Genomic DNA, 13,976 nt, shown 5'->3' on the forward strand with positions numbered 1-13,976 from the left:
TCATATTTTGACTATTTTATTTATTATGTCTGTTTAGTTCACGCATCATTGTAAATATAACAGAATTTGATGATACTGTCGTACAAAGTGAGAGGTTTAGCGCTATAAAACCAGGTTTAATCCACCATTTTCTATATTTGAAAATGCCTGTACCAAGTCAGGAATATGACAGTTGTTGTCCATTCGTTTTTGATGTGTTTTGCTATTTGATTTTGCCATGTGATTACGGACTTTCCGATTTGATTTTCCTCTGAGTTCAGTATTTTTGTGATTTTACTTTTTGATATTTCAATATGCATAAACAATTTGTACAAAAAACATGTCAATAAGTATTCATCAAATTATGGAAATAATAAATTTATTAAGATTTCCACAAGAGCAAAGGCAAATTATATTGAGTTATCTTCCATTAGAAAAAGCCAAAGAGATAAAAAAAAAAAAGTTTTTTTCAACAATACAAATGAAATAAATGTAGCGATCAAAGTGAGTGAAATATAACAACTGGATTATTCAGGGTACTAAGCACTCCTAGTATTTGGCTATGAAAACATCAAGATGAAATGTAGTGCATTATAGGCCATGCAATTAAATACCCTGCACGAAAATAACATATACATTCTTGTTTTGGCTTGATCACTCCTAATATTTTAAGGTTCATCATAACAAATGGACAAAAATGGCTGTGTTTAGACCTCAAAATTTACTCTTGAGTACAGACTAACATGTGCAGTTTGAAAAGTTTTAAGGTCTGGCATCCACTAGATATATAAAAGTTAAATGCATTTTTTGTTTCAGAAAGATAAAATCTTTTTTGGATTTTTATGAGCATTTTTTTTTTGTTCCTGCAGAAGGTGTAAAAATAAGCAAACACCTGAAATGCTTTTGATACTGGTGATTTGGTGTTTGCGTATTTTTACACCTTCTGCAGGAACGAAAAAAAATGCCCATCAAAATCTAAAAAAGATTTTATCTTTCTGAAACACAAAATGCATTTAACTTTTAAATATCTAGTTGATGCCAGGTCTTAAAACTTTTCCAACTGCACAGGTGAGTCTGTACAACGAGTAGTTTTTGAGGTGTAAATACAGCCATTTTTGTTCATTTGTTATAATGAACCTTAAATGACGGTAAAATAAAAATCTCTCTATTTACTTCTAAATATTGTTTCTTTGGTAATTGTATGACCAAATACTTCTAGGAATGCACTCATTTCAATGATAAAAAGATTGCATTTACAATGTTTATTTCCTTTACTTGTTTAAGGATTCCCAAACAAAAAACATGGGAAAGTGATTTTGTTTTTAAATCAAAAGTTTTCAACAAATGCATGAAATATTTGATAAATCTTTTACTGATTTAGAATTTTAGGTAAAAAAATTAGACAAATCATATATATTGGGGATTTAAAACAATGAAAACCAAAAATATTTTCTTCCCTTTCAATTTTTAAAAAGAAAAATCCTAGGTGAAGAAATACTTCAGGAAAAAAGCATGCTGTAAGGTTGGAATAGGTGAATAAAAAAACTGTACAGGTAGTATCAAGGTAGATTTAAATCTAACAATACCAACTGGTCAATTTAAATGTCCCTATTGTATTGTCAATTTTAAAATCAGGTTGAGCTATAGGTATAAAGTTAAACAGTAACACCCATAGTAAACTCACTGTAACAGGTAAAAGTCTGGTGAGCAATTAAAGCTCAGTTTAGGGTTTAGTAGGTTATCTTTAGACTTGAAAGCAGTAAAATGAAATATAATTCCATTAAAAAAAATACTTGTAGGCAGGCAAGGAGATTAAGAAATGATTGTGGCAGCCTATGTCTCTTTGGAAAATCTAGTTTTTGGTATGTCTTTCTTACACAAAGCTTATTTTGATTGTCAGACATCAACTTTACTAGCATAATTTCCCTATATATCTATGCTTTATATATGATCTTGACAGTTTGCCTTATTAAAATGGTTTTGTCAGACTTTTCATTTATGTTTCAGCTTTGCCCAAATGGATACAGCTTTGCTATTAATGCCAATGGTTATGTGATGTTCCATCCTAAGTTCAGAGTTCATGTAAGTATTATAGAAATTCAGCAGCATCAGCATTAAATTTTATAGCAGAAAGTAAAATAATAGATGTATGAATGACAATGTCAAGCTAGTCTTTTTATCAAATTAATTTGAAAATGATTTCTTCATTATTTTGTTTAGTTGAATTATATATATTGTATTTTTCTAGGATGATTTTAAAGACCCACCAAATATGGATTTCTTGGATATTGAAGTAGAAAATAAGGAGAAGGAAGAGGTAAACAATTTTTAAGTTAGGATTAAAGAACTTTACATAGTCTTTACTAATAAATATATATTGACTAATACTGACCTTGCTAGGGATGTATATCCAGTCAAGGTCGTTAAACACTTCCATCATCATCAGATATTGACTGAAACTCAACTAATCTATATTGACTGAAACTCAACTAATCTATATTGACTGAAACGTAACTTATCAATATTGACTGAAACTTTACTTATCAATATTGACTGAAACTTTACTTATCAATATTGACTGAAACTCAACTAATCTATATTAACTGAAACTCAACTAATCTATATTGACTGAAACTTTTCTTATCAATATTGACTGAAACTTTACTTATCAATATTGACTGAAACTTTACTTATCAATATTGACTGAAACTCAACTAATCTAATATATTGACTGAAACTTTACTTATCAATATTGACTGAAACTTTACTTATCAATATTGACTGAAACTCAACTAATCTAATATATTGACTGAAACTTTACTTATCAATATTGACTGAAACTTTACTTATCAATATTGACTGAAACTAAACTAATCTATATTGACTGAAACTCAACTAATCTATATTGACTGAAACTTTACTTATCAATATTGACTGAAACTCAACTAATCTAATATATTGACTGAAACTTTACTTATCAATATTGACTGAAACTTTACTTATCAATATTGACTGAAACTTTACTTATCAATATTGACTGAAACTTTACTTATCAATATTGACTGAAACTTTACAAATCAAAGTTGACTGATACTTTACTAATCGGTTATGACTGAAACTTTACTAATCAAAATTGACAGATACTTTACTAATCAGTAATGACTGAGAGCATAAAATGAGGTCTGTGTGGTTATTAAGATTAATGAAACCTATTTTAATTGACAAATAGACTTGGTTTTTGTTTGTTTTATCCTTCAGATGAAAATGAAACCTAGTCAATGTAATTTTTAATACAAAAAATTAAAGTCACATGACTGGATCTTAACAAATATGAAAAAAAAATCAGTTTTATCAGTTTGATATAAAAAAAGATTTAATAAAATATGAAGCTTCACTATCTATCTATACACTAACAGTTACATACTGGTAAGATACAAGTATATTATTCGATATTGAAGTAGAAAATAAGGAGAAGGAAGAGGTAAACAATTTTTAAGTTAGGATTAAAGAACTTTACATAGTCTTTACTAATAAATATATATTGACTAATACTGACCGTGCTAGGGATGTATATCCAGTCAAGGTCGTTAAACACTTCCATCATCATCAGATATTGACTGAAACTCAACTAATCTATATTGACTGAAACTCAACTAATCTATATTGACTGAAACGTTACTTATCAATATTGACTGAAACTTTACTTATCAATATTGACTGAAACTTTACTTATCAATATTGACTGAAACTCAACTAATCTATATTAACTGAAACTCAACTAATCTATATTGACTGAAACTTTTCTTATCAATATTGACTGAAACTTTACTTATCAATATTGACTGAAACTTTACTTATCAATATTGACTGAAACTCAACTAATCTAATATATTGACTGAAACTTTACTTATCAATATTGACTGAAACTTTACTTATCAATATTGACTGAAACTCAACTAATCTATATTGACTGAAACTCAACTAATCTATATTGACTGAAACTTTACTTATCAATATTGACTGAAACTCAACTAATCTAATATATTGACTGAAACTTTACTTATCAATATTGACTGAAACTTTACTTATCAATATTGACTGAAACTTTACAAATCAAAGTTGACTGATACTTTACTAATCGGTTATGACTGAAACTTTACTAATCAAAATTGACAGATACTTTACTAATCAGTAATGACTGAGAGCATAAAATGAGGTCTGTGTGGTTATTAAGATTAATGAAACCTATTTTAATTGACAAATAGACTTGGTTTTTGTTTGTTTTATCCTTCAGATGAAAATGAAACCTAGTCAATGTAATTTTTAATACAAAAAATTAAAGTCACATGACTGGATCTTAACAAATATGAAAAAAAAATCAGTTTTATCAGTTTGATATAAAAAAAGATTTAATAAAATATGAAGCTTCACTATCTATCTATACACTAACAGTTACATACTGGTAAGATACAAGTATATTATTCGAAACCCAGATTGGAGTAGCTGGGGACAGTGGGTGGGATAGCTGATTAACATACATATGATACACATGTAGGTAAGTTTGTCAATCTGATAATGCGGTCATCAAAACATATACTCCCTCTAGTAGTAAACAATAATAGAATCTAAAAATAGATTGACAGAGGCTTCTAAACTCTAGATAGAAGATACATTGTGTTGTGTATAAACTATAATTTGATAAATCAAATTTCCTAAAGAAAAGTTATATTAATACCCTGTATCAAACAGTCATGTATAAAAATTTGTGAAAATCTAATGCAGGATAAAAAAATCTTTACGTTAAACTTTCATAGGTTGAGTGCAAAGAAGTATTTGCTTTAAACTAATACTTAGGTACATATTTATAAGGTACATATTTATAGGTACACGTGGTAATCAAAGATTCATTTTAGAAGAAAGAAAAAATTATAGTAGAAAAAAACTATTTTAAAGGTAAAAAAATCTACTGCAATATTTAAAAATTGTTCTATATTTTTAAATACACGTCTTATTGCAAAAAGTCAGTATTATACCTCGACAATTTTAATGATTTAATATAGAATGCTTTATGAAGCTCATTTAATTATCCAATATATGAAAATAGGAACCGTTTAACAATGGATTGTGGGCATTTATTTAATCATATATGCATGGTCATTTTGTATTTTAACATCTAACATGTATTATTTATAAAGTATGTCTTGTATTAAAGACTAAATCAGTTGGGAACCAGGTATAGTTTGCATTTTAACAATAAAACATCTTCAAAAAAGAAAATGAATGAAATCAGAGCACAAATATTCAGTAAATGTTCAGCTGATTTTTAGAATCTATGTCTCTATAGTCACTCAAGTTAGTGCTTTTGAAATAGAAAAAAAGAAAAAAACAGAGTTCCATGTTCAGCTTCACAAGCCATTTAGTGTGGTTTTTTCACTTGATTTGGTTAATTATAAAGGCGATAAGATAAAAATCTGGCAGGGATTGGTAGAAGGGGAAAATGCTTTAGACAGGATGAAAAAGTTCAGTGTCAGATTTTAATAAAATATCTAATCTACCTTTCTTTTCCTAAGAATTTAGAAGCTATAATTTGAAGACTAACAATCACTGACTTCAAACTTTGAAATCATTCACAAATGCACGTTCAAACTTCTTTCATCATCTCTTCCACATTTCACAATCTCATCTTTGTTGACTGCTAAATACATGTGTTTGAGGAAATATTTTGTTAAAAAAAAATATAAACCAACTTTTTATTTTCGTATTTAGGGAAAAGTAGGCTAGACTAAAATATCATGTTTTAAATATATGATAAATTCATTTTCTAAAAGCTTAGAGGTTTATAAAGATCGTTATTACAACATGATATTTAGCTTTCTCCTTGCCAAAATGTTGTTTGCAGTATGACCGACAAATAAAGTTTGAAAAAATTGAGTTGGTTTGTATTTCTATTATTCTTTTTTTTAAACAAATAAATTTGCATTCATTATAAGATTTTTACCATTTAACTGCGATCATCCAAAATATATTCTATCTGTGTTAGTTTAATTTTAGCCATGTGTTATGGACAAAAGAATAGTCCTTGTATGTCTTTATACATAACATTCAGGTAAATAACGTGTTAAAACAGAACCAATATGAGAGATTGAAATAGACCTTACAATTGTGCATTATGATAGAAAAATAAGATCCAGCACTTTTATATATTGAATGAAATATACTTTTTTTTTGGACAAAATTATTGAACAGCTACCACTGTACATTTATTTTAGAACAGCATATATTGGAAGGTGACTGTTTTGGTTATTTTATATCAAATTATCCAATCATTAATATCTTATGTTACTTAAACCTTATTTTACAGTGGCTAATAATTTTTTTCTGCATGGCAATTTCTGCATACATGAAGTATGTTCATTTTTATATGACATCAATCTGAAATTTCTTTTTAATTGAAATTTCTATGGATTTTACAAAAGTGGTTTGAAGTAATGCAGAAAGTATGATGAAGCCTCTTTCTGATCTCTTGTATATGAAAACAACACTTTACAGTTGTTGACTAGTTGTAAGTCTTTGAGAAATAAGTAATTAAATATTTGAATGTTGATTTCATATTATCTTTAGACCATCAAATTTATTTTATCAAAGGAAAAACATTAAATAATCAGTTAACATTTTTAGATATGATTTGCAGTTTGCCTACAAAGATATTAGATAGTTCTGTTGCTAATATTTCTTTTTTTTAAACTGTGACATGTTTGGTCAAATAAAGATTATCATTTAAATAATTGATGAAGATTAAAAAATCACACTTATTTTGCAGTTTCAAGGACCTAATAATGGCTGTTATCATACCTTCTCTTATAGAAGATTTATAAATATATAAGAAGTGAGATAGTAAATTGCACTTCTCCAAATCAGGAACAAAATATTCATAGTGCTAAAATTCGCCGCAATATAGCCTTTCTGTGCTAATGCGGCGTAAAGCAAACAACAATCAATCATAGTGCTAAAGCAAAACGATTTTCACACAAGACATGTTTAAATGGTAAAATGTCTGCTTCTACCTGAATAACCCATGGTAGAAAAAACAGAATAATATGCGTTAATAAAGACAAAATATACATTGCCATTTGTATCACACATGAGAAAAGATGGAGAGTTCAGTACATATATTTGTATATGTTGTATGTGAAAATCACTAGAGATAATTAGAAGAGGATTATCTTTTATTTTATGTCAGACTACATCAAGCAGCTTTGTTCTTAGCTATTTTAATATTAACATCAGTAATCATTACCATTTGACCTTATCATTAAATGTCAACCCATTTCATAGCTGAAAATTACCCATTAGAAAATATTTGGCACCAGCAGACCATGTAGAAAATTTAGATTATTAGAAGAGTAGTTTTTATGGTTGGAACCCAGAGGTTGTCTAGATTTCTTATGTAGTTAGATCCTTTGAAATTGCTACCTGCACCAAGTGAAGATTTAGGACATATAGTTAAATTTTTTATCAGAAAAAAAGTTGAATAGGTTTGACTTTTCTAAAATCAGTAAGTTTTGATAGAGAACTAGCAGTTTTTGGATTGATAAACTTGTGAATATGATTTATTTTGAAATAAAGGAAGAAAATGTAAACTTTTATTAATAAATGAATTTCAAGGGTAAAATTGTCTAATCAGCAGTGAGGAAGCAAACATGTGTAAACTAGAATTGAAAAAAATTGTTCAATGTGGAAGAAAATAATATCGATTAAACTCTTGCTTTATTGCGGCTGAGAAAAAACATGACAGATGGGATAACTGGTGATGATCGCGCGATGCTTCCATGGTTACCTATGTAATATCTGCTGACAAAAAAACTTTATACTGTAAATTCAAAAACATTCTTTCAAATTCAATGTTTATACCCCAACTTTGAAAAAATAAAAGTATACTGTATTACCTATGTCTATCTGTCCCTCTGTCACATGAATATTTTTCGTTGCATCTTTCTCAGGAAATTTGGTTTCAGGGTTTATATATTAAAGTAAGCTGTAACATGTGATGCATTTTTAGATTCATCACTCAACAACAACTTCCTGTTTACAGAACACTTACATATTTTAACATTATTAAAATAATCAAGTTGCGGCTGGGGTATCATCAGTGAGCAGTAGCTTACAGTTACACTTGTTTTGTTAGTGAGAAAATTGTATGCAGATAGGTTTTGGCCAATAAAATAGTAGTTAATTATATGTTATATAAGTTATGTTTATACACAGTTTGATTTCCATTACACTCAGTAATCATTATTTTAGGATTTTCCCAGGATTTTTTTTGTTTTCTCTACTATTGAGAAGAAACAGATTTATTATCATATCTTAATCAGCTACATGTGAGTTTATCAGATGTTCTTAGCAGGGTGTTTAATTACATCAGTTCCATTACAAATATACATGTTTTGTTAATTAGTGACCACTTGTGGCATCTGGCATTCCTTTATCCTTTGTTTGTTTGCACATAAACTTGGGTGTAGTTTAGCTCTGCCCATTTAGGAATATCCCATTAAGTATAGTTGTATATTGAAAACCAGTACATGCTGCCGTTAGTGTCCAGTTTTTTTGAATGCAGATTTAGCAGTTAAAAGAATAATTTTTGCTCAAAAAGTGGCTTAGCTAAAAACTTCTTAATATTTCAGTGATTTGGATTAATACTTTACCAAAGCAGGGTATACAGATTTTTGAACTATTTAATTTTGATTCAGACTAAATACACATTTATTTTGGAATAACTAATATCAAAATGTCTTGCAAATGGAAAGGTGTGTGTAGGAGGATTAATAAGGATTTCTCCTTATGAGAACCATTGGACTATAATAATCCATTAAACTGGAATATTACAAGCTGAAAGACAAAAAAGGAATAAGGACATCTTATCAAATGTCAAAACTAGTGTTAAAGCAATTTTATATAGGATAGTAATGAAGCAGTAACATATTTTGTATATATTACTTCTAAACTTTTCACTTTTGGATTATGAATTATCCCTACAAGCTGAGTATTTAATGCTGACGATATTTGTGTTGTGCATAATTTGACATTTTAATGTTATCTGAATTTTGAACGACCAATATAAACTGCGACTTTATTAGAGAGTGAATTATATTTGATATTAGCCAATTTTAACAGCATCAGATCCATATCATCATTTTGTTGTGACCATGCAGAGATATTTCCATCCATGCTTATGAACTGGATTTACCTACAAATGTTCTAGACAAGTATCTTTTTACTACATGTACAATTGGGTGAGCAACCCAAACAGAGATAATAGGTTTATGTGACAATAAATGGATTCAACAGCAAAACTGTGTACACATACATCACCAACATACAAATCTGACTAAAAACTCAAACATTTACATACAAATAAATCTACATAGTTGCCAACAAGAATTTTTTTTCTTTTTTTTTTCTTCTGTAGTTGATAGTAAATTTGACAAAGACAGCAACAAAAAGTTTTTGTAGTTGATAGTACATACATCATATAAGTTTACACTTTCTCAATAAAGTACAAATCAAGTAAAATATAAAGACAACTGTATCAAGTGAAAACAACTCTTTAAAAACCTCTTGCATCATAATTGCACCTCTTGACCCACCTGCAACAGGAACCGCTAAAATCTGGATAGCTGATGAACAAATACTGAGTCACGTCTGTCATGAGTCATACTACCAAAGGAACATAATATCACAAAGACTAATAAAGGAAAAACTTTAAAGTAATTAAAAGATACACAACTTCAGTACCTATAGAAGCTATAACTCAAGACCATCTTGTATTATTTGTGAAGTAGACACTGAATATTTATTCACTGGTATTCACATAAGCTAACTTGGTTATTGACAATAGCATATATATGTCAGATATTGTATTCATTTCTTCATCTTCATGTGATAATTTTGATTATTCTTTAGTATAATATCTATATTTTATAACATAGACTCCACTTACTACCAAATTAATTTCATGATCTATTTACCATATATTTCCTTGCATTATGTACAAAGAGAAACAATTATGTTGTTATAGTTATACGGCATCTCCATAATATAAGTCAATCGAAATTGTGTTGGTAAATGGAACATTTAGATTGATTGATTGATTTGTGGTTGCTTTACGCCGCCTAAGCACATGTGAACATATAAGTATAAACATTTTTTCTAAATGTTAATTAAATCGTTACTTTGCTAGCTTTACAGATAGATACTTACATCACAAACAATTTTATATTTTATAACAGCATTTGAAATATTGTGAAAAATGACACTTTCTTCATTTCTTTTATTTGCATATTTATACACTGAGGGAAACAAGACGTTGCACCTCCTGTATGCACATTGGGAACATCAGATGGACAATCACAAGCATTGGACTACTAGTTTGACATGCTTCTTTTTCTGCATAGCTATGGCAACAGATCGACTATATTATTTAATGCTAGTTGGATCAACACCTCCACAGACTTAATTGCTGCTCAGTCATATATACATTATATACTTGAACATTGATGGTATTCATATCATGTTATAAACTGTTCTATACTCTTGGATAAATGACAGAGAATTCAGTACCAAGCAGTTCAGATCTCCATGGTACATGCCCAAGAGACTTTAATGTTAAATCTCAGTGCTCTAGATGTTTTACTGTTGTGTAATGGGATATTTTAAACCTGGACTAATTAAACTAGATTAACTAAATTTGGAACAAAGGGACTAATACTTATAGTTGTGGATTCAACTTCATCTGTAGTAAATGCATAATGTTCAGCAACTAGTCATATTAATCAGAGTTCATGTTCCCATATTTTGAACAGGACACATTATCCATATTCAACCATACAAACATTAGATACTAGAGCCTCCTCATTTCAACATGCATCTCTGGACAGATTTCACAAACCAGACCCTAAGTGTAGCACAACTTTCAATGAGGTGCCCATGCAGCTCAGATGTAATGTGGTCCTAAATCAGCAGTTGATGATCTTTGGAACAGTAAGTTAAACATGCTAATACTACAGGAACTGTTTATGAGACTGGGTTCAGAAGTTTGAGACCTTTATGTTAGTTAATGGATTATAATTACTTGTTTACCTGCTGTTTCTGAGGATTTTATAATATTGCTTTAAATTCTGAGTTTACTATACTCTACCATTAATTTGTATTTATATAGAATAAGGTAAAGGTATCTGCAAGGTAATGAAAATTATCCTTTGCTTTCAGAAAGTATTGAATACACCGTAATTAAGCTTGAACATGTTTTAAATTCTGTAAATATGCTGCAAAAACCAAGATATATCAGATTACCATATTTTTGATTTTAGAGAAAATAGTTATTGTCTGCAAAAAGTGTTTTTTTTTCTTCAAGTTTACTGATTTGATGATAAAAACTGCATGCTTTGTAGCTTTTATGGATTTGTTTTTTATATAGATGTGGCAAGTTTACATTTTCAAGGCCTCATATACATTTGATCCAGCTGTAAATCTATGTATTATAGATGCTGCATTTTACTCCTACTTAATTTTTTTTAATAGTTTTTAAATTTAAAAAATATCAAAACTGTTCTATTTAGAAAGGACATAGGCATTCAGCTACATAAATTATGGCTTAATTAAATTAATACTTATCTGCCTATACAAGATTTTATTAGAATTCATACAGTAATGTAGGAATTTACTCCTATCCATCCAACTGACCCACTTTTCTTAACCATTGATAAGAAATTTTAGAAAGACAATATGTACTTATATGTTACTCAGATAATAGCTTTAGAATAGGGACAGCTTCTAGAGCTGGAAAGACAAATACAAGATCAAGCTGGTCTTCAGATATTTACAGTAGATGTATTTAGTAACACCAGTATCTATAAAATCTTTTCAAAGTAGGTTAGCTAGCTTTAAGAAAATGTTATTTCTCAAGTTTTTCATATATATTAAAATAAGAAGAAATATGCATGAATGTTTTCAAAGTAGATTCAGTATTGTTCTGTGACTAAAGTTTGTTTTTTATGTGTTATCATTATGTGATTATTCTTAGCTTTTCTTTTATGTTTTGTGTGTATTTTATTTTATTTTTTTTTCTCATGGCTTTATTGAAGGTATCCCCTCCCTTACATCACAAATCCTTGGGGACACTCAGCTGTTACCATCTGTGTTATGGACATTTATGAAATTTTATCACTGGTTGTTTCAAAAATTTCACTCATTCCCCAAGAATTTCTGGGGATAAACTGTCAAATTTCATACAAATTCATTCCAACACCAATTCAACATCAACACTACTTGGCTTCCTCATAGCCACATACTAGGCTTCCTCATAGCATCATTATAGGCTTCCTCATAGCATCATTATAGGCTTCCTCATAGCCTCATAGGCTTCCTCAGACATAGCCTCATAGGCTTCCTGATAGCCTCATATGCTTCCTGATAGCCTCACGCATTTATTTGGATTGGTGTGATGTCAAGCCAGGGGTCATTACTTTGCTACTTTTCAGTACGCACATAGGCTCTTGGCTTAGGCATGGAGCAAAATTTTTAATTTTAGCTGAGTAGATTCCCCAAGGGCCAAACTTAAGTGATGAATATAGAATAATAAAAGTTATAGTTCATTTATGATTTATGTTTCATTCAAACCTGGATACAACTGGCACTGCTACGCAATACATGTATTTACACAGAAATTTATTTACAATGGGATAGAGCAGGATTTTGAATTATGTTGATTATATTGTTGATATAAGTACTATTAATGCTTAATTTTACATATCATGAGTTCAAATGGAGAGTTCTGAAGCAAATCAGGATAATTAAAATGTTGCTTAAATTAATTGTCTTAAGAACTCATTTTATTGAACCTATATGCTGAGAGTACCATGAGATGCGCACGCAGATCGTAGAGGTCACTAGCGTATTTGGTCTTATGAGGTCAAGTCATGGAATTTATCCCTCTTATGTTATTTGAAAATAATGGATATCTTAATTGTTTTTAACTGGAAATTAATATATTTGTGACATTTGGAATACAAACTTTACGATTTGATATAGTTTTTTGATGGATTAATATTCTAACGATGTAGCTTGTGATGGATAATTTGTCACGTTGTCAGCATACATTTGTTAATGACATGGCTGAACATTCGAGCATTGACTCGGTATCGGAACTTTCTGGCACGGCCAAGACTAGTTCAAAAAGTGACAATATTTTTAGCATTATGAATGACCACAGGCAACTTATTTCGCCAGGTTATGATAACAATATTAGTGGATTTCAAGCAAGCATTGAAAACATTAATGTAGGAGGAGGAGCCATGAGCAATGCTCCTGTCACTCACACTCCGGAAGTAGTCACACCGGATATCTACAATATGCTACTGCAAAATCAATTGTATATCCAAACTTTGATGAAAAATCAGAATTCAAGAACTGATACTACACAAAGTTCCACAAAGGTAAATCCTAGACAATCGGCAACAATGGCCGGACCAAGAAAGGTCGTGAAAAATAAACCCACAAAGGATGATTACCAATCGCAACTGGACAGTTTGTTTGATAATGATATGAACAATAACCAAACTAAAAACATATCTGCACCGTCTGAATTATATTCAGATATTTCTAGTGACGAAAGTTACGATAGCGATGATGAAGCATGTTCTGAGAATGAAGTAGATATAATGATATTGAAAAGGCAGAAAATGAAAATGTCTTAGAATCCATGAAAGCCTTCATTAGTTCAGATGAAAAGACAGGTCCAAAAATTAATTCTGGTTTAGCCTCATACATGAACCAGGGACTGAGGACACGAGTCAATGAAGAAAAATACAAAGATCTCACAAAGAAATATGATAAGCCTGCTAATGTGAGCAGTCTAAAAGTCCCACGAGTCAACATAGGTGAGGATTTATGCAATTAAATTGCATTTTAATAAAAAATTTTATCTTGTGAAAAATCAAGTG

The 13,976-nt window shown here is 29.7% G+C and overlaps 1 long non-coding RNA gene across 2 annotated transcripts in view; it reads left to right on the forward strand.

Annotated features, from left to right (window-relative positions):
- LOC127705769 (uncharacterized) overlaps positions 1–13,976 on the forward strand; it is a 40,723-nt gene that overhangs the window by 25,494 nt on the left and 1,253 nt on the right. The window contains exons 8-10 of one of the 2 annotated variants that reach the window (XR_007984000.1): positions 1,987–2,061; positions 2,228–3,460; positions 4,863–13,913. This is a non-coding gene — a long non-coding RNA (uncharacterized LOC127705769). The remainder of the gene's footprint in view (positions 1–1,986; positions 2,062–2,227; positions 3,461–4,862; positions 13,914–13,976) is intronic. The other variant, XR_007983999.1, reaches the window with a different exon arrangement.

The sequence above is a fragment of the Mytilus californianus genome, unplaced genomic scaffold (genome assembly GCF_021869535.1).
Source record: "Mytilus californianus isolate M0D057914Y unplaced genomic scaffold, xbMytCali1.0.p SCAF_6, whole genome shotgun sequence".
NCBI lineage: Eukaryota > Metazoa > Mollusca > Bivalvia > Mytilida > Mytilidae > Mytilus > Mytilus californianus.